At 42.9% G+C, this 20,659-nt stretch overlaps 1 protein-coding gene and 1 long non-coding RNA gene across 9 annotated transcripts in view; both read left to right on the top strand.

Moving 5' to 3' along the window:
- Nucleotides 1–20,659, top strand: part of col23a1a (collagen type XXIII alpha 1 chain a) — a 126,533-nt gene that overhangs the window by 1,412 nt on the left and 104,462 nt on the right. The window lies entirely within an intron of this gene.
- LOC120724128 lies at nt 8–20,087 on the top strand. The gene is made up of 2 exons (XR_005693857.1): nt 8–4,534; nt 4,648–20,087. It is a non-coding gene; the product is annotated as an uncharacterized LOC120724128 (long non-coding RNA).

Here is a 20,659-nt window from a genome sequence, read left to right as displayed (position 1 = left end):
GTACCTGTGTGTCTGTACCTTAAATACCACCTACCAAAACACATAAGCAAAACACTAAAACCCTCCACTCTCAGGTAAACGTTAACGACTGAGCTTGCAAAAGCTTTTGGCAGCCCCCCTCGGACTCTATGTCTGTGTGTATGTGTGTGCGCATGTGGAGGGTTACAGCCCCCTAAAGCCTGGGGTAGGGCCCGCAGAGCTCAACACTCAGCAGATCAGTGGGACAGATCAGTGGGACTGGGATGTCCATCCCTGTGCCTTTCGGCCTTATGCCACTTTAATAGATGGAGCAGTCCTGTGCCAAGATTGGCCACGTTTGGTGTGTGGTGTTCATTACAGGGCCAGTGATAGTTCCTGGTGTGGAGAACAGGGTGTGATCCACATCATGACACACACACACACACACACACACACACACACACACACACACACACACACACACACTCCCCCAGTATCCCTCTGAATTAAAGAAAGATATAAGGTATTTCTTTGATTTCTAATTACACTGCAGTTTGGCGCAACTTGCGTGCCAAGAGTGATGCATAAACATCAGCTGGAGTACGCTGCTGCTCAGTGCTGGTTTACACGGAGCATTTGGGCTGAGCTTTTAAAGGGGAAACTGTTCTTTATTGACAGAAATCTTTTGGCTAGCAGCAACAGGATGTGTGAGTGTGTTGAAGTTGGCATTCATGACATTCCAGTTTTGTTTTTTTGTTTTTCTTTTTTTTTTTCAAACTCAAGTGGAATCTGGCCACAGTTCCTGCTTGGACACACTTTCTTTTCTTGCTTTCTTGTGTAAAGAGGTAAAGCCAGAAGTAGAGTTTTCAAGGTGCTTATTGCAGATTTGGGAAACTGCCTTGCATGGTTCTTCTTTTTGTTGTTGTTGTTCTTTTCTTTCTCAGTGTTTCTGGGTGTGAATAGCTGTGCAACAATAAGAACAGGTGAAAGCATTCACAAGTGGAATTTCTGGCCCGCTTTCAACACTTTGTGCTTTCCATCCAGAAGCGTGCTCTGCTGAGAAAAGCTTGTTGGTGCTGTCTGCTGGGTTAGAGGAGATACTGATACTGCTGTTTTAGGTTTATTATTTATAAATTTATTGAATGCAGTTCCACTCCAAGCACTTTTAAATAAGAGATATGCAGCACACACAGAAATGCAGAGGAGATGTTTTTACTCCATTAGATCTTATTATTGTGTCACACGTTGCCCCTCATTTTCCTATAAATCTCGTAAACCGCTGCGTAATCGAGTGGTTTTGGCACTGATACGATCCATAACAGCTCTTCAGGAGTCTATTTAAAGTCCTCTCTAGATGTGGTGGTTTGTTTTTGTCGAAACAAAAGGCTATTTTGTTTATTGCAGCTTTGATGCAATAGAATGCTTGTGGACATCTATTTTTTTCCACGTCTCAGCGATTTGATTGCTCAACACAGACTTGTTAACATTTCTCTATAAAAATGTGTTTATTTCTAAGGAGGGATTTCCAGAAAATAAATGCTTTATTTTCTTCTTCTTTTTGCACGTTTTTATGAAAAGTATCGCGTATTTGTTTGCGTCCTTGGACGAGGGTTTGGGCTTCATGTCGTGGTCACACGTGGTCCTATGCTGCGTGTGTCGTGCAAGTCTGAGTTCGTCTCAGAGCCTTTGAGGGGCCGACGGGAAGGGCGGGGGGGCTCCTCTCTCTCTCAACGCGACACTGTAAGATAAGACCATCTTCTCCCCTTTGGTACCAACTCTCACCGCTTGAAATTTGATTCTCTTACCAACAGGATCACAGGCCAAGGTATTTCTGCTTGTATGCGTGTGAGACACAAACTACCACACTGCATGAGTGGCATTTCTGCCATTAAGTCCGTGCCTATGCCCTCCACATCAGGGTGCTCACCTTTCACTAAGCATGAGGCCAGGAGCCCAACAGGGGGCAGCAGCTCTGCAGCAGCGTTGGAAAGGATGATGCAGAACTCTTGGTTGACACTTTTTAGTTGAAAGATGTTCCTCTAATGGAAAAAAAAAAAAAAAAAAAAAGTAGTAAAGTATTGTGAAGGCCAGCAGACCCACTAACTGTAAATGGTAATGTCCCTCAGGCTTTCACTTCAGGGACATTTACCTCCAGCGTCCTCCTAAAGGCAGCAGCACTGGGCCTCCTCTGTGTGCTCACAGATACAGCACGGCCAGCCGTTGTTAAGTCAAACTGTCACTAAATGCAGCTCTGCTTACGAGCTTCAGGTGTTTGCAATTAACACCCGCCTACACCCTCAACGCACACTCAAGCAGCACATGCACGCAGACGTACACAAACATTCGCGTACACAGGCGTTCATTACTTACACATGAGCACAACACCTCTAAGGTGCCCCGACTAATTCGAATCATGTGGGGACAGCATGTGTCCTGCGAGGAAGGAGTGTATTGTCATCTAAGCAAATTGCGCTTAAAAGCTGTTTAACAGGTCTGATACTTAGTAGGGGGCACAAAGTCTGCCAGCACTTTGGCGAGTACCAGCCTGAAAATGACTATAAATAAACCTGAGTCAGCAACCAGCGATGGCTCTGCTGAATGAATGGGTGTTAAAAATATGTTGTTTTATGTGTGCTATGCTTGTTTTCTGCTATACGTGAGGACTGAGCGCCTTCAGTGTGCCTAATGCATCTGTGAGAGTCTGTGGTGTTCTTGTATGTGATGCCACGAGGTCAAACCCCTGGTTGTGCAGTCAGATTAGATTCCATGAGATAAGAAGAGGTCATTAGCACACTAAATGGGAGCACCTATATTCGAGTGTTTGTGCATAGCATTCTCACGGAGGGATTCCTTGATGTATTTAACATGTGCCGATACCAACAGAAGTCCTACATATATATATATATATATATATATATATATATATATATATATATATATATATATATATATATACTCTTGACGCCTTCTGCAGCAGGGTGATGTTTAATCGCTTGAGAAATGCACTACTTCTTGTGTGAAACCCTCCAGCAGTCTGTTGGCGTTAAACATCCCGGCATGGGATCGGCCTCTCACTCTCACTTAAGGGCAGTTAAATGCACTCATTGCCCAGCATCGTGCTCTACCACCTGGAGGCGGGGATGGAGAAAAGTCTTTTGGGAGATGGAGACCCAAAGCGGGGCCAGCAATCACCCCTCCCTTCAGGCTGCATTTTGTTTAAAAGCCATAATAAATCAGACAGGAAGCTTGCTGCTACCTATGCAATGTATTGCCACAGAAGAGCACATATAAGTTTAATTTATTACCACTTTAAAACAATAACAGCAGGAAATTTTGTTTTTGTACGCCATATTTTAGATTTGTTACACTGTAGCTTTGGGCTGGGACGGCATTGAAATGCTGGACTGGAGCACATAACCAGCTCTTTGTGCACGATTGTGAGTCCTTTGACTTCATGTTTGTACTTGCACCCGTGTATTTCTAGTACTTGTGTTTATTTTGATGTCTGCAGGTACACGGTTTATTATGTCTTGAGGTGACTGAATACATTGCTTTAGGTATCATATGGCATCAATATCCTCTCCCCTGTGGCAACAAGTAATAACCTGATGCCACAGGGGAGAGGGGTAAAATTGACAATTTTCAGGAGACAAAATCATCTCTGTCCTGCTGGCACACGGAGTTAAGTGTCTGTGCACGCATACTCATACTTGCAGATATCAGTTGGACCGCAGCGTCTTTTTTCCAGCATAAATCTTCTTCTGATCCAGGCAAAGTTGTAGTGCAGAATAAAAATATGTTCTACATCCAGCTGACCTATTTTTTTCTCTTTGCACCCGTTTTACTTCACACACTGTACTTCTTCATGAGGTGAACATACGAGCTAAATCGATTTACAGTAAGCTATTTATTGAATGTAATTATTTGAAAAGAATATTTCAGTAAGACACCACTGTGTGGTGGTCTTTTATTTGAAAGGAAGTAGAATGTTTCCCTCTTCCCTCCTGTGCTGTCTGACAGCCTGCTTTGCATTTAGGACTACATCCCAAAAGACTACAGACATCATTTTCATATGGACAGCAGCTCCACAGCATTTCGTCCTCAAGTTACTTTTTTGCTTCGGCTGACGTGTCGTTAAGAGGAGGAATAAAAATAAGTGATGTATCTTAATTTTTTCTTATTTGGAAGATGATCTTGGAAGGCTTAAGTGTTCTCAGTTTATTTGTAGGAGGAAAGGGGAATGCTGCTTCTTAGATAGCTGGAGATATTTACTTTGGCGATGGCTACGTCTGCATTGCTGAAGTCATGCGCTGAGTGCAGCGATTGAGTTCAAGAGGTGTTTCTAGATCAAAGCCCTTTAACTGGTAGCCACTGTCAAACAAGTAATTTAGTGAAATGGGCTGCACCGTTAAAAGTTACAAGGGGAAATTGCTGAATTTATACATTGTAACGGGTTACAGGGAGGACTTTTGCACATGTGGAAAAACTTGTAGGAAACCGTTTTTAAAGGGAAGTTGTGTGAAGTCTGGTGCTGTGTGGCCGACTCCAATCAGCAATGCAAGAAGGAAGTCATGAGGTAAATGTATTATTCCCACAGTTGAATGTGTGTGTTTTACAAAAGTACAGTTTGAGAACTCTCAGTTTACATCTTCTTTACATAACTTTTGGTCTGTTATGATCTTGTTACAGCGATCTTGGTAAGCCAGGGTGAGTGCCAGTGCTTCATCTGTTATGTGGCTAAACCAGGATGGTGTCAGTGAAGTGAAGAGACAACTCGTCTCTATATGAGATGTTCATGTGTTCATGTTCACCAAAATATTTGCATTAAAATCAGACTGAGGATGAACTGAAGCACAGCTGGTGGAATCCACTCCAGGTGTGGACATTTTTATCCATGTATCAGCCCTCCTGACCATTGATTAGCACACACACACACACACACACACGCAAACACACACTTGCACTACATAACCACAGAGAAAACGTCCACACGTCTCCCCTCTCTGTCTCTCAGCAGCTCTTTTTATTAAAGTTAGCTTTGTGAAACCACAACGTTTAACAGCGGGGCCAACATTCTTCCTGGCTGGACACAGGCCGGCCAGGCGGCAAGGCCCACGCGGACCCCAGGAGAACGAAGAACTGTCTGAACGCAGCGATCCGCCCTGGGATCGTAGTCCCGATTCACAATAAAGGTTTCTGGATGCAATTATCTGCTGGCATGTTATCATATTATCTGTCAGAATTGACCGAGGCCATTAAAAGCAGGAAATGATGTGAAGCAGTTAAAGGAGGAAGCACAGATTCTGGCTTATTTAAAGAACTTTGCATCCATGTGTACATATTTAAGCATCGTCACCTCTTGGCTAGTAGGGGGAATATCACCTGTTTTGAATGTTGTCAGCCCAATAAATAGCTGGAGCCGGCTAATGAGCAACAGCTATTTAAGGACATGTTTATATTTATGTGTTTTTTCTAGACAAGTAAGAGAGCTGAGAGCGGTTTCTCAAGCGCGGCACAGCAGTGGTGCGAGGGCATTAAATAAAAGAATCAGTTTTGAACACAACACCAATACAAACATAAATTAGATGTTTGTTTTTACCACAGATGGACACTGAATTAAAAATAAAATTCTGCATTTTTGAGGTTTATTGTACATTGTGAACTGAATCAACAAGCTATTTTAAAATTGCTTTACTTAAACATCTTTTAACATCAAGTGCTACTTAAAAGAAAAGCTCAAGCGATTCCGTGGGGAATATAGAGTAAAATATCAATCATTTCAAATGCACATGGCATCAAAGTACAGCTAGACTTTGAAGAACATCTGATGTGCTGCTTTTCACACAGTAATGCTTTGTCTGATGGGCATGATTTGAAAACAGCCATTGTTTGCAGCAGACCAGCGTGCATCAAATGTTGTGTTAAACCACAGGGATGTAATTCATTTCTTTAGCCCTGGATTGATTTAGGAGCATCACCACAGAAGTATCCATGGTGTTTCTTTGGCTGGAAACTCAGCAGATGGCCTTTAGAAGATTACTTTAAATGCAAAACAGCACTTATTATAGCTATTGAGTATTTCTAGTTTAAATATATTAGATATTCTGGTATTTTAAGATGTGTTTGGGATATTTTGTCTCATATTTTCTTTCATAATAATCAGTAATGGGGAAAAAAATACATTTTTCTTCAGGGAGTCCATATTTTCAGGACAAGCAAGTATGGCTTTGCAATTAGCAGTTGCAGGAACTTGCAGAGTGGTGCAGAGCAGACACGCAGTGCCAAATGTGGAAACTATTATCGTGTTTTCTTTAATTATCACAAGTGGCAGGTGACAAGGTGAATAGCCTTTTAATGGGGGAGCAAAAAAACTCTTTAACACCACCATGTGGGCTCCTGCTGGCTGACAGCACCGTGCTGATGAAAACAGCCCCTTTCTGTGCTACAGTATGAACCTGTTTTATATTAATTTAATTGATTTGTGTTAATTATTTCTCTGTATTCACAAAGATTTATTTGAAAAAAAATAAAGAACCTTGAACCTTGAAGATCTGAAACACCTCATGGTGATGTCTTTTGAAGTGTGTTTTCATTGGAATGATAGTGTCACTCTTATCCTCTATTAAAGAATAAAGACAGAAATGAGTATCCCATATCAGCCCTTCTGCATTTTTACAGCTCAGTTAATCTGTCAGGAATGTAACAAGGCTGACCCCAGCTGCGGGACGACACCCGTGCAAACACACCTGGATTTATTGGGCAGTTAGCATCTCTGGACATGAACCCAGACAAGCAGATATGCAGGGATGGTGCAGAGGATACTGTTTATCCTTCCAGACGCAGACTGGTAATAACAGTCAGGGTATATCTCTCTTTGGGAGTCACAGAATGGCTGTTGGAGATGTGAAGAAGAGCACTGGTGATCCAGATGGTCTCGCTGTGGCAAACGTGCTCCTGCTCAGTGTAAAAGCCCCTGGATGGACTCGCCACTCTCCCGGCACCTCTTTAATGAGCTGAGCTCATAAAACTGGGCTTGAAACCTTTGAACGGGCCCTCGGCACCACTGGTGCATGTTATTCTGTCATAGCAGGGAGTGCAGTATAGCTCTCAACAACTTAACACCCCCACTTTGAGCAGCGGTTTATTTACTTGTCTCAGGTCTGCTCTCGCTCTTTCTCTCTGTTTCACCTCTCCAAATATGTCCTTCTGTCTGTTATTTCCCCACATCCCTCCCCATGTCTCTGTTTCCTACGTGCAGCCCCTCCCCCATCATTCTGCTCAATATTTATGATTTCAGGAGTTTATATTTAGCTCATGATCTGGTTGGTCTGAAGCTGCTGTACATCCACAGTGGGTCAGTCAGTGTATACATTAACCCAGAGTTCAGCCAGAAGTGAGGCGGGGGAATGGAGCTTGTTATCACACATGCTGTAAACAGACGATGAGGAGATGCAGGGGGACTTTCACGGGAAAAGTGGGGAGTCCCTGAAGGTACAGGCCAAGGTTGTCTTGTATTATAGCTACTGGTGAAGAGGAGCAGTAGCTGTTAAAGGCTATAATCTGCTGACTGAATGATTGCATTTTTGATAAGATGAACAATACGAGCTGGGGTTTTATTTTTTAGGGTTGGTTGAAAAAAAAAAATAATAATAATGGCAAAAGTTAGCCAAGCAAAACTCGCAGTCATTCTGCTCTCATGTTTACAACCATATGTAACACATGCAGGGCTTAAGACTAAGCCACAGTGGCTGCAGTTAAACGATCAGCATCACTCTATGTGAAATGGCCTGTCCCGCCGATGGAGTCATTTATCTCTCTGAGGTTTCTCTTCACTGATTTGAGGATTTCGCGCTCAGTTGTACGCCAACCCGACGTACCAAAAATGACCCCGTAAATAGATCTGATCGCCGGCCAAGCTTGGGCAGAAGCCTGTGCGTGTTCAAGCTGTATGTCTGTACGTGGGGGTCACCGATTTTGGGTGAATGTTTTTCCAGCAGGCCTCAGGGTGAAGCAATGTGATAATTGGAGCTAAACATGTGTTTACGTGCACACACACACACACACACACACACACACACACACACACACACACACACACACACACACACACTTGATTTGCTGCTATTAAATTGAAACACTTGATTTGTATCAAGAATGCTGTTGCTGCTGCTGCTCACTCTCTAACTGCTTGTTCCGGATGGAGGCACAGGTGGAGGTGGGGTGGGAGGGGGCGAGGAAGGAGGAAGTGGAGAAACTTGGAATAGCACAATATATTGCACATGTTGAAACTTTTTATCAGCGTTCCATCTGTTTTTTACATACTGAGCAAGCTTGTGTGCGAGCGTATGCTTGTTTTGTGCGCGTGTCTATATGTGTGGGCTCACCTTGCGTGTGTGTTCCCCACATTTCTGCATACCACCCGACAGCCCATCTCCATTGCCAGCCTCTGCAGGGACTTCTTATCTGCATATTTGCTGTTCCACTCAGGAATCATAAACGAGTCCTGAGTGCATTTTGGGAGCCAGGAGAGTATATCACAGATGTCCAGTCAGCTTGGGTTACACATGGAATATCTGACTTGAACATGTGGACAATCTATCAGGTCTACCATCTCTTTCCTCTCATTTTCTCCCTGCCTGCATCCAAATTTTGTTTCTCTTACTTGCTTTTCCTACTTTTCCCTCTCAGTATTTAGCATGCAAATGCCGCTCTTCTTCCCACATAGTGTTTACACAGACGGAGCATCGGAAGTATGTAAAAAAGGATCCAATCAGCCTGTTTGCTCATTTTTGTCTCACAGTATTTTGTTTCTAGGGTTGCAGCATCAATGCACATCAATAGGAAGAGGCTCGCAACCCATTTAAACATAGAACCACAAAACAGCACAGATGCATGCTCAAGTTTTTGTTTTTTATCACTGTCACTCTTTTGCTTGCTGCTGATACTCCTTAAAGCCGGGGATTCACACTAGGGACTGAGCAGTCTCCACTTTAGTTCTGTTTATTTACTCTGAGTGTTTTCTCGCTTTCATGTGGTTCTGATGTGTGATCTGGAACAAGGACAAAGACTGGGATGAGTGGAGAGAACGGGGAGAACAAGACAGCGGCCTGAGGAAGCGCCACAGAGACTAATGTGTGCAATGTGATTCCCATGAATGGGATTTAAGATGTGAAGTAGACAAATGAAACGAAAGTCTTTCTGTCACTTTAAATTGCTCTCTGTCCTTTACCAATTAGCAAATATGGTGTTACTGCAACACTCTCTTGGCATGCAGCATTGCCTGCCCTGCCTGGAGCTACATATGATTCCTTTTACACTCGGAGCACAGATCGGCTGTTTTTAAACCAAAAGCGAATGTATACACATCTATAACCGCGCAAACTGGATCTTAAACGGGCAACGTGTTTATAACGCGCAATGAGCCAGTAAGGAGATCTGACCCAATTCAAGCCGCTCATCATAAAACGCGCTGAGCGTCGGAGCCAAACCACCAGCGAAAAGCGATTCTCTAGTGTACTTTTAATTGGAAGAATTGGCTTGACATGCGGTGTTATTGTCTAAGAAGGGGGAGGAGGGGGGAAAAAGAAAAAAAGCTGGCACAGATGAGAGAAAACTGCGGTTGTTCAAATGAGCGAGGAAAATTAAGATGTTATGGTATGAGGCTGGAGATGGGAGGTAGGATTTCTAGCTTGTGGGTTTTTGTCTGGGTGTGTGTTTTTACAGAAGAACAGTGGAATTTATTAGATTTTTAAAAATGGTTCTGATGAAAGCTAATACAAGCCTAACCAGTGAAAACCAGCTGACTGCAGGTACAGCTGCTGTGCTCTAAAGTCACACCTCTGACACATTTTTCAGTTTCTAAATCGCGTTTAGTCAGCTGCCGTAGCGAGCTCTGATCTGTCGCTTGTTAGTGAGGCCTTGTCTGCCTGTTAACTCCTCCAAATCTGTTTCACCTTGCTGGTGGAAGCCTTAAGATGCACTCACAGCCAAGCACCCTATTTTCCTTTTCTGGTTGCTTTCTCTTGAGGTTGTATGAATAGAAAAAAACACAACACCATTTTTGGTGCTGTCATTCTCCTGTGAAGAGCCAACCTACTGTAATTTCCAGAAAACCCCAATGCTATTCTATTTTTCTTTTGTCAGACCCAAGTTTTGAACAACTAGTGTACCTGGCTCATTCGGGAAACAGGAATGTGACTGACTCTTTTTAACAAGCTGGTTTCTTGGAGACAGATTTCCTGGCACCATGGAGCTCTCATTTATTTGTTCGGGGCAACAGGTTTGATCAAATCAGACAGACCTGACGAGCGTCTCTCACGTGGCACATCAGCTGGACAGCCCGTCATCTTGCCCGACCCTTTAAACTGCGTTAACATTCATTCAGTCTGTCTCTGTGTCCTCCTCTATTGAGAAGACAGACAGTGGTAAATGGAGCATAAGTGCACTGATGCTTGTCTTTCCTGTGCAAGGTTTTTTCCTCAGTGCACCTCTGAATGCTTGTTTGTGTGTATGTGTGCGAGAGAGAGGAATAGTCCAAGTGCAGAAAAACGCAGAGGGAGGGTGACTGGCTGCAGGACACGCTGGGGGTAGGAGGGTGTCAAAGTTTGTGTGCTCTCCATACAAACAGATAAAGTCTGAATGGGGCACAGATGCAAGCCTCCCCGCTGCCCCGTTTCTCCCCATTTTCTCCACGTCTGACTATTTCACCTCCTAACATCTTTGTTTTTCCTACTTCACCTCATCTTTTTCGCTCCCCGGTTCCCTCCCAGGAATATTTCAGCATAATACTCCATCTATTATCTGTATTTTTCAAACATTATCCTCATGTTGGGAGTTTCCTTTGTGGTGTCTCTCCTCCTGTTCTTCACTTTACTGCCTCTTCCCCATCTGCCTCCTCTCGCCTCTTTCCCCCTCCTCTCTGCAGGACCTCAGTAAAGTGGGGTCAGCCTTTAGCATGTAATGCTGTGTCTTTCCTCTTGTTTCTCCCCTGCTCTTTGACTACTTCATTAATGCTGGCCTCTCCAAACTGGCCGATTGCCTTTCATGTTTTCCCCTGGGTCATGGCCTAGACATGACAGTAGGCCTAACATTTCAAAATAAGGCCTCTCCACCGGGACATGTCAGGTTTTTCACTGAATTTATGTGTATTTGTGTCTAACGGGATTAGGACAGAGTAAAAAGAAAAAAAAATCTTACAAACCTCTGTGCTTGTTATCTTTTTTAGCCTGATTTAGTGTCACCGAGTGGAGCCATTGTGGATTGTGCCATTCATCAGGAGAGAGAGGTTGAATTTCTTTGAAAAAAAAAGAAAGAAGAGTTTATACTTAACGGAGGAGGAAAGTTAGAAAACGGGGAAATGTGAAACCTGTCATTGTATGCTGTCTTGGAATAATTGTCACGTATATTTAGCACATTGAGACACAAAGACAGCTGTTGTTGCCAGCTCACTTCTATTTTGGCCCTGCGTCCGTCCCTCCTGTCATTTTAACTGGGCCCATATCTGTAAATAGTCTGTGCCGCTGACAGGCTCTTCACACAGATCACACGCCACACCAAGATCTTATCTTTTAATATTAATAGAAGCCAGACTTTGGGGATCTAATAGCCTAAATTAAACTGAACACAGTCTTAGGTTCAGTTATCGAAATTCGCTGCTGGCCCCTGCACACATCAGGGGTTTAGTTTATCCGGGATCTTGCGTCCAGTAATAATCCTTAGCCTCTAACCTTGCAACCTCTTCACCTTTTAGTAACAGTGGAGCCCCACAATCTCTCCTTCAGTAAGCTTCAAAACCTAAACAAGGGCAAACAGGATGCTCGGTCACTCCTCCACCTTTTAATCTACCTCCACTAAAAACACCCGGTGTTATCTCTGGGAGCTGAACGCCATCATCAGCACCCCTGCAAACCTCTCTCACCATGGCTCTGGGTGGGGGGAGTGTTTAAATTAGGGGAGAAGAAACTACAGTTATCACATGTTTGTAAAAGTTTAAAGTTTCTGACAGATGAATGTCTGAAAAATGCATAAATATAATAGATATCACAAAATTGTATGTGAAATCTATATCTGAACTCTTTTCCCCATAAAGACAACATTTGACAACCTCCCCAGTACCCTAAGTGACATAAATGAGTTTTGTCACCTTAGTATGTATCAAAGCTGTGGTTTGACAACCATTAGAATAGTTTCCGAAGGTAGCTACACAGAGACCACCCTTAATGACGTCTGATGTACACCCAGACATTCTGTTCTATAAGGAGGCCTGAAATGTGACAGAAACTGCTCAGTTCAGAGAAGAGCTTCAAGTGTTACTCCCACAGACTTTCATGGAGTAAAGAACTTAAAGGAAGCCAGGTCTAATTTAAACATTACTTGTTTTGTTTTACCAGGAGGGAGCTGGTCCCTATAAGTTCTTCTTAGTGCTGAGATTTTAGTTAGAAGTGGAGCTCACAGTTCAAAACACCTAAAAGACATGTAAAGGAGACTTGAAGCCAATCACCTCTCAGCGTTTGGCCTGAATCTACAACCTTTACTGTGCAGACATCCATGCAAGAAGAAGGATGAAGATAAGGGTTGTTTGTCTCTATAGGGTGGAGGGGTGACGGAGGAGGAGAGGAAGAACTTGGAGGGCTGTCAGGGTTCCACGATGGATCTGATCAGGCTGCTTGAGGGGGGTCAAGGGAGCCTTTCCTAACAAAACAGATCGGATGACTTGGCATTTGGTCCTGAAGTTGTCCATGCATCTATCTGTCAGTCTTTCTGTCTGTTGGGTTATGTGGGTCTGCCAACCATCAGTCATCATTCACTCAGTCTCCCACACACTGACCTGGCCCCCTCAGTCCAGTATCCTGCCTCTGGCACAGTTACTGGACTCGGCTGTGGTTGATGTTGAAGTTGGAGCTGAATTGAGTTAGCCAAACTGTTTTTGGATCCTCATGACATGAAACAAAAGGGCCCCCGAGGAGAACATTGAACCTGGCTCCAGAGAGCAAACAAATATGTTTCGACGCAGGGGCCCACATGCACAGGTATATGGATATGTACACAAAGGCAGGGCTTACGTGCCAATAAAAACAGATACACATACATGCAAAGCCATGTTGCCATATGTGCGTTTGATGGAAACACGTAGATTTTGGATACGATCCAACAAACCCTTGATGGATTTTCAGCTCTACTCTACTCCAGGACACACTCAAAAACACAGTGACAAAACAAAGAGGCATTAACCATCAAGCAGGAGCCATAGAAAGAAGCAGGAGAATGCCGTCTCTCCCAATCCCAGTTTTCCTATTTTTCCCTTGAGGGACATGAAGTGAAACTATCATTTGTTCCCTCTCCCCTCATCCCAGCCATCGTTTGTCCCTCGATCTCCTCTTCAGCTAATTCTGATTTTTATATGTTTGAATTCACAAAAAAATTCTTCATGCTGGAGACCCACACGATGCCCTTCTCTCCTCCTGGTTGTGATTGTACGTGTGGTATTGGGCTCTTTAGTCTTGTGTACTGCGGTGTCACTTTCGTGCTTTGTGGTATGGTGTTGCGGTAACACCGAAGGGACATTGGGCAGACAGGCTGAGCAGGGTTCTTCTTCAAAGTGAATTTTTAAAAAGTCTTCATTGTTTTTCATTCACGTCTCTTACACACGCTGACATAAACGGACATATGTGCACACTTAAGGTAGGCTGATGTTCCTGTCTCCAATTAGGTGCTTTTTTTGGTGGGGGGGTGTCTGCAAGTGCAGCCCATGTGTGCATAGTATGTCTCTACCTCTGCCTATGGAGGCATGCTCACACACTGCAGACAGCTCCAGGGAAAGCTTCAGTAACTTGCACCCTCGACAAAAGAACCTGCAGCTGGCTGTCATAATGAACAGCAGGGCCTCCTCAATTGAGTAAGAATGGGAGACGTCTAGAATATCATTTTAAATGTCTGGAACATAAGACATGACGTAGATTATGGTGTATTGCTGTCAGAAGAGTGCAAAGGCAACCGAAACCCATGAATTGTGTTTGTGCTATCTTAGCTGTGTGGACCGGACTACAATTATTCAGTAACTGTCGGATCACCTGCTGGATCCTAATGACTTTGGCGATCTTCCAGTTTTCTTCATGCCACCGGGAAGTTTGTGGCTTTGAGTAAAACGTCTCAACAACTATTGGATGTCTTTTCACAAAATTTGGTGCAGCTGTTTTGTCTGTGTAGTGCAAATTTGCAGATGTTAGCACACTATTACACCAAACTAAGTTAGTGATAATGGTAAACATACAGACCGAACACAATTTGTAGCTCATGGGTGTTTTTTATTTTGTGTGTGTGTGTGTTGCTTGAAGAAGGTGCCCCCTGTGGGAATGCACTATAACAGGATGAAGAACTAAAGTCTTCATAAGCTGCCAAACACAAACAGCGGTTTGGCAACAATAATACACACAGCATGAATACAGTTCAATTCAGTTTTATTTTTATAGTGCCAAATCACAACAACAATCACCTCAAGGTGTTTTGTATTGTATGCTAAAGACCCTACAATAACACAGAGAAACCCCAACAATCACATGACTGCCTTTGAGCAAACATCTAGTGACAGCAGGAAGGAGAAACTCCCTTTAAACAGGAAGAAAGCGGCAGAACCAGGCTCAGGGAGGGGAAGCCATGTGCCACGACCAGTTGGGGGTGAGGGGAGAGAGACGGGGCAAATATACGCTGTGGATGAGCGCCAGAGATTTATAATAACTAATGATTAAAAATCCTGTAGAAACACGTGCGTCATGGGAATGCCCCATGAACTAGGCATATTGCAGTGTGACTAAGGGAGGATTCAGGGTCACGTGATCCTGCCCTAAGTATAAGATTTATCAATAAGGAAAGAAATGTGACACAAGGACCCCTGTGTTCACTGTGCTTACATGTGCAACAGGAAGTCAGATATCCAGAAGTCATTGTGAGGTTATCGTATTTCCGAGTTGAGAGAAATCTAAAATAATCTGATGTGTTAAATCTGTTGGTTTTTCAGTGTTTCAGGCCTTAGTTTCACACCGTGAGGCCAACTGTTTTCCTGACAGTTTTACAGAGTGACAAGTTGTTAGCGTATTTTCCAGTTAATAGCAAAATTTACCTCAAAGCATTTCCAGTATATCATTGATATCCCAGCATGTAAAATTATGGACTTGATGTTTTCATTTTGCAGTATACCACCATTTTTTTAAATTTTTGTTTTTATCTTCGATAGTTAATAAAAAAAAAAAAAACCCAATCTCTTTTGGTTTTCAGTAACTGCTGTAATGAACATAACTGAACATCATGTCTCTACAAAAATCTTCCTGCTCTGACCACATTCTCATGCTTTTAACAGCTTTTTTTTAATGCTTTTATATCGAGGGTTAAACCGATCTCGAGCCTAATCCCACTTTAAGAGTCAGTCCTCCTTCAGCCTCGGTTTTTGTTGGTTTTTCAAACCCTTTGCTTGACTGGCTGAGGCAGAGTGAGATTTAGCCAAACCACTGCTGTCACTTTCAATCCACAGGATCTCAGTTGTCATTTGATTGCTGCTTTGGATTTTTTTTCTTTCCTTTTTGGTCATGATTCAGTCAAGATGTTTCCACTGCAGAGGACTTTAACTGTATAATGTTGTAATGATTTTGCCAGCACATTAACTTGACTCCGCACACACCTGCAACCAGATGGGGAGAGGTGGGATTCTCATTGGCTGTATTAAGGGGTTGTTTTGTAACTGATCTCCTGCCTGTTCGCTTTGTTGTTTTATGCTTTACGTTGCCAATCTCTCCTTTGTTCTGTTTCGCCTCTACTCTCATCTCCTCTCTGCTGCTCCGCTGTCCTCTAAGTGGGAATACAGATGTCAAAGCCATTTGCTGCATTGCCTGCGTTGGTGACAGGGGTGTAAAAGGGGGGGACAGTAAAAGTCAAAGACCGCTGTTGAACATGATCCTCAATGTGCCGTTAACCATAATCTGACCTGATTTGATCTTTCCTTCCACTCCTCCTTCCAGCTTTCCTCTCTCTTTACTGCTTCCTCGCCTTTTCTCCATCATTCCCCCGACTCGTCCCGTCTGCCACTTTCTTACTGAGTCCGTCTGCAGATAGAAAGATAATATTCAAAAATGTCTGTGGTTGCTTAATAGGGTTGAAAAGGCAAATAATGACAGGTTATGGTCATCTGTAAAAAGAGATGTTTTTAATATTTGTGGCAGTACAGAATGAAATTGTGCCGTTCTTTGCAGAAAAACCACAACCAGTAGATGCCCCAGGCGAGTTTAAACCAAATACTGAAGATGATTTGATTTTCACTTTAATCCACATTTACTATTTAGAGAGCAGGGTTTGTTCTTTTCCATTCACTTACTCCATCCTCTGACCCCAACAGACCTTAGTGTCTTAGCAAGCATCTCTTTTTTCCACTCATTTCCTCTACGACTATCATTCTATTGCTCCCCAGGGTATTTTGTGTCCACACATCCCTTTAACGTGGTCTCTCTTTCGCCCCTTATAGCCCACATGTGTCACCAGACACTGTGGTGTTATCCTATTAGCACACTAAGTAGCCCTCTCGAAATTCCTCTGATAGTTTTTAATGAAGCCACTTGCTCTGGGCATCAGAGCAGCAGTTTTAAATTTAGGCTTTCAGTAACCATGTGTCTTACTACTGTCAGACGGCAGGCAGGAGCATGATGTACAGCTGGTGTAAAGTTAGCACCCTGATGAGCCAATCCAGACATGGAGATGAGAAGGAGATCATCACCAGAGATGGCTGGTAATAGATGCATCAGTGGGATGTATGGATAAACAAAGGTCTGAAATGAAGGCAGCTTGTCCAGAGACCGAGGAGGCCAATCATGAGAGGAATCGGGGGAGTCGTGACCCTCGACAGGTGTGGGGAGTGGATGGCATTGTTGAAGCATTCATAAAGGACCAAAAAAAGACAGCAGATATAGGAAGGAGATGCCCCGCTGAGGGGGAAGCTCACACATCAACAGTTCATCAACACCTAAAGCCTAAGAGGCTTATGAAGACATTTTTCAAATTTATTTCCCTTCTTCTCTCATCCTGCCAACACATCATTCAGCAAATCTTGTATATCCAATGTTTTCTCAGTCTGTATATGCTATATTTGAGTTATGCTAATGTGAACTTGCCCTGCCAGAAGAAGAAGAAAAATATACTTCATTGCTGAGCACTTTCCAAACAGTCTGAGACTCCTGCTGCTTGTGGGGCTGTTTTGTACTGAATAAACGGATAGACAGTCACTGCTCGAATGACACCAAAGTTTGTAACTAATAATAAAAAAATTAGAGCTCAAAAAAGTTGTTTAAAATAATCTTAGGATCAGTTCGGAACTCTGCTGGGAATTTTTTGAAAGAAAAATGGCAAACATTACTTCTGCTTGTTTTTTGCTTTGTGAAATTCTTTACCTGAACTTCTTTCATAGACAAAGCATTTTATTTTGGTTTTCTATATTAAAAATTATAATTATTGATTAGTTGAAGCAGTAACTGTGAAAAGTCATTAAGCAGATTTTTAAATTAGATATAAAAACTGAGGTATTACTACATCAACCTGCTGAAATGGTACTTTTTAGGATGTGTTTCACACTCTTCTCCTTCCACCATGACAGTTCTGTGTAGAAATGAACAAACATCTGGCTTTTCATTGTTGATTTTTATAAATAGGTCAGCAAACAGGACCAAAACCTAGTCCTGTTGTAGAGTACGATTGTTATTGCTACAGTATCTTCTGTTTGCGTGCAGCTAATTCAAATGAATGAACTGGGCAAAGAGAAACAAGGCCCATCCACATGGTGGTAACCCTTTGAAGGAAGCATCAGCCTGTGGTGAACGTGGGGCCGTAGGTGTTGGAGGGGTCTGGCAAGTCTTCACTGATGCCAGGCACCAATGGGAATGTTGGGAATGCTGGATGTCCTTCACAGTGACCCATGTGTGTGCGTGTGTGCAAGAGAGATAAGTGGGAAATGTGGGGGAATAAGCGAGTGTCCTTGAAGAGTGTACAGTGGTGCACTGTATAAACACCAGCAATACTCCAGTTGAGCTAAATGCACTAATAGATTTTCCGTGCCGTGCAGTCGCAAAGAGCCTCATCATACCGAGCTTGTAGGGCATCTAGCCTCATGTGTTTGGGGTTTAAGGCAGAACTAATTCAAGTTTTCATTAAAATTCTCACTCTATATTTGTCTGTCTGTGAACCGCTAATGAGAAAATATCTCAGGGAATCAAGATCGGCCTTGGACGCCGAATTTGGGGTATGAAATTGAGAGCAGATGTTTATAGTCTAATTAAGTCAAATATTTATTTCTTTGACATTTTGGTCTCTTTTGTTGTGTTGTGCTAACCCCTTATAGTCGAGCAGTCAGCAAAAAAAAGTTCAAAGCAGTTACAGAGTGGAAAAATAGACAGCTACAATCTTCTCAGGGCATTTAAAGGAGCTGTGTTATGGTAATTTGTCTCTGTGATACCCCTATGCATGGTAAATCCAGGTTTTGTGTTTAGCATCCATCACTTTCTTATCAGACCTGTTGGGGTGTACCGCTTCCTGATTGATTGGCTGCTCGTGCTAAGTGGAAGCTGCAGAGTTTTTTTTGGTTTTTTCTTTTTTTGTACGGACAACCCGGAAAAAGACAAAGAGAGCAGCCAGCAAAGGAGTAAATGTGGCACAGAGATCGCTTTCAAGAGCATTAAAGCTCTGGAGTGTCTTGCACCAGAGGAGTGAAGGCCATGTTTAGAAAAGTGTGGAATGCTTTGGCCCGTTATTGTCCCGCTGGTCTGGTGATGGCGGTGTCAGGTTAACTGTGAGCCCGAGTTACTCGCATTCCCATCGTCCCCTCCCTAAAAACACCCAGCCGTCCCAGCCGAGCTCTGGGACTGGATCCTCAACTCATCTGCTGTCATTGTCTCACAGGCTTCTCGTTCATCATATAGAGACAGGTATGCTAAGCCTTCTGCCCACATTAACATTCAATGGATGTCAGTGGGTGAAACGTGGGAAGGACAGAGTCACCTTTTCCAAGTTTTCTTCTTCTTTTTCAGACAAATGGATAAACATTCAGGCTGACAGCCAGACAGATAACAAACTCTGGCTTATCAAGGACCCGTGAAACAAAGCCACTGGAAGGAACTCTGCATATTTTAGGCTCACTATAGTCCTCATATACAAAAGCACATTTGTATGTGACCATAACCTTAAACATGCACACACACACACAGTCGCACAAGCTATTCTTGTCTGAACCACTCATCTGAAAAAGTGCCGAGCTGGTTATGTTACACTGGGACAGGCCGTGGAGGATTTGAAGGTCAGATGTTGAAGCAGGATAACCTCTCAGGCAGTTTAATGTCACTGTCATTGTTGTTGGCTCGGTACCGTGCTGCTGACTGCACGACTTCTAATAAAGTTAAACTTGCCCATTATGGGAATAATTGTTCTGCTTAGGCGGAATGTGGGCTCAGTCTGTGTGTGGCCGGGCATCGCCTCCCTCCAATGTAGCTCTAAATGCTTCACTTCCCTCGGGGAGGTTTGTGTTGCTCTGCTTCTCTTTGCCTTCTCACACACAAACACACACACACATTGAGCCTCGAGGCTGGTTCCATTGGACAGTTCACAGATCAGATTCACTGACATTTTAAAAAGGGACAACAATGTGAAATCTCAAACAGTCAGATGTAAATTTCATAGACGGGATGCAAATGAACTGGGACGGTGGTGGACCAGCAGAGGATGAATGCAGATTAACTTTGTCATTCAAATTGATGGTTAGATATCAAAAACTCGGTTCTTCAAATAACCTCAGTGCTGACAGGACTTTGCTGTCATTGTTTAGAAGGAGAGCCAGTGGAAAAATCACTGAAATGCCACTCAGTGTGGTTTGTAGTCCCAAATTTTATGAAGTCCCGCATCAACAATTCCCTTTTTTTCCAAATTCCATTTAAAACCTCAGGAATCTTCCCCACTGTGTCACCCACTGTGACAGAATATTCTCAATGAGAAAATAAACCGTGAGGATGTTTTTTTTTTTTTTTTTAATTCTGATTCTGCAAAAAGCCGCTGTAGTCCACTGGATACAGAGAGAGGAGGGATATGAGGGGTTTCTGAAGTTTTACATTTAAAAAAGCATTCTGTTAGATATTCTGTGTTTCTTTTTTTATACCAAATCATGACTTATTTAGATCTGGATATAAGTATTGTCTGTAAGCCAAATCAAATTGCACTTGTCCATCTCCAAACCAACAATCAGATTATGCTAATGAAAAAAATAGTGCCAGCATGAAAATATAGAAAACTGCAGTTCCTTGAATGGCCACTTAAGACCCAAATGTAAGTCAGTCCCCGTAGACCCCATGTTGAAAGGTTTACAGTATTTTTTAAAAATCTATGAAGTTTTATTTTTCACACTGTGGAACTTTAGGTTTGGAGCAGCACAGTTTTGAGGTGGCTAGCACTGTTTCCTCACAGCCCTGTCACAGCTGGGATAAGCTGATAGTGAAGAAATGATGCTCTAGTAAGTGAAAGAAATCTGTCAGTACGAGTATTTGGGCTGAAATAAGTGTTACATTATAAAAGTAAAAGGTACTGTAACTATAAAAACATTTTTGATTTGATTTTGTTTTTTTACTGCGGATCCAACTAAAAATGAGGAAGATATTTCTATTATTGTGAAATATTTGGGGAAAAAACA

Source organism: Simochromis diagramma, unplaced genomic scaffold, assembly GCF_900408965.1.
Source record: "Simochromis diagramma unplaced genomic scaffold, fSimDia1.1 OVJJ01000685.1, whole genome shotgun sequence".
Lineage (NCBI taxonomy): Eukaryota > Metazoa > Chordata > Actinopteri > Cichliformes > Cichlidae > Simochromis > Simochromis diagramma.
Note: the sequence above shows the minus strand (reverse complement) of the source record. Positions and strands in the feature narration are given on the sequence as shown.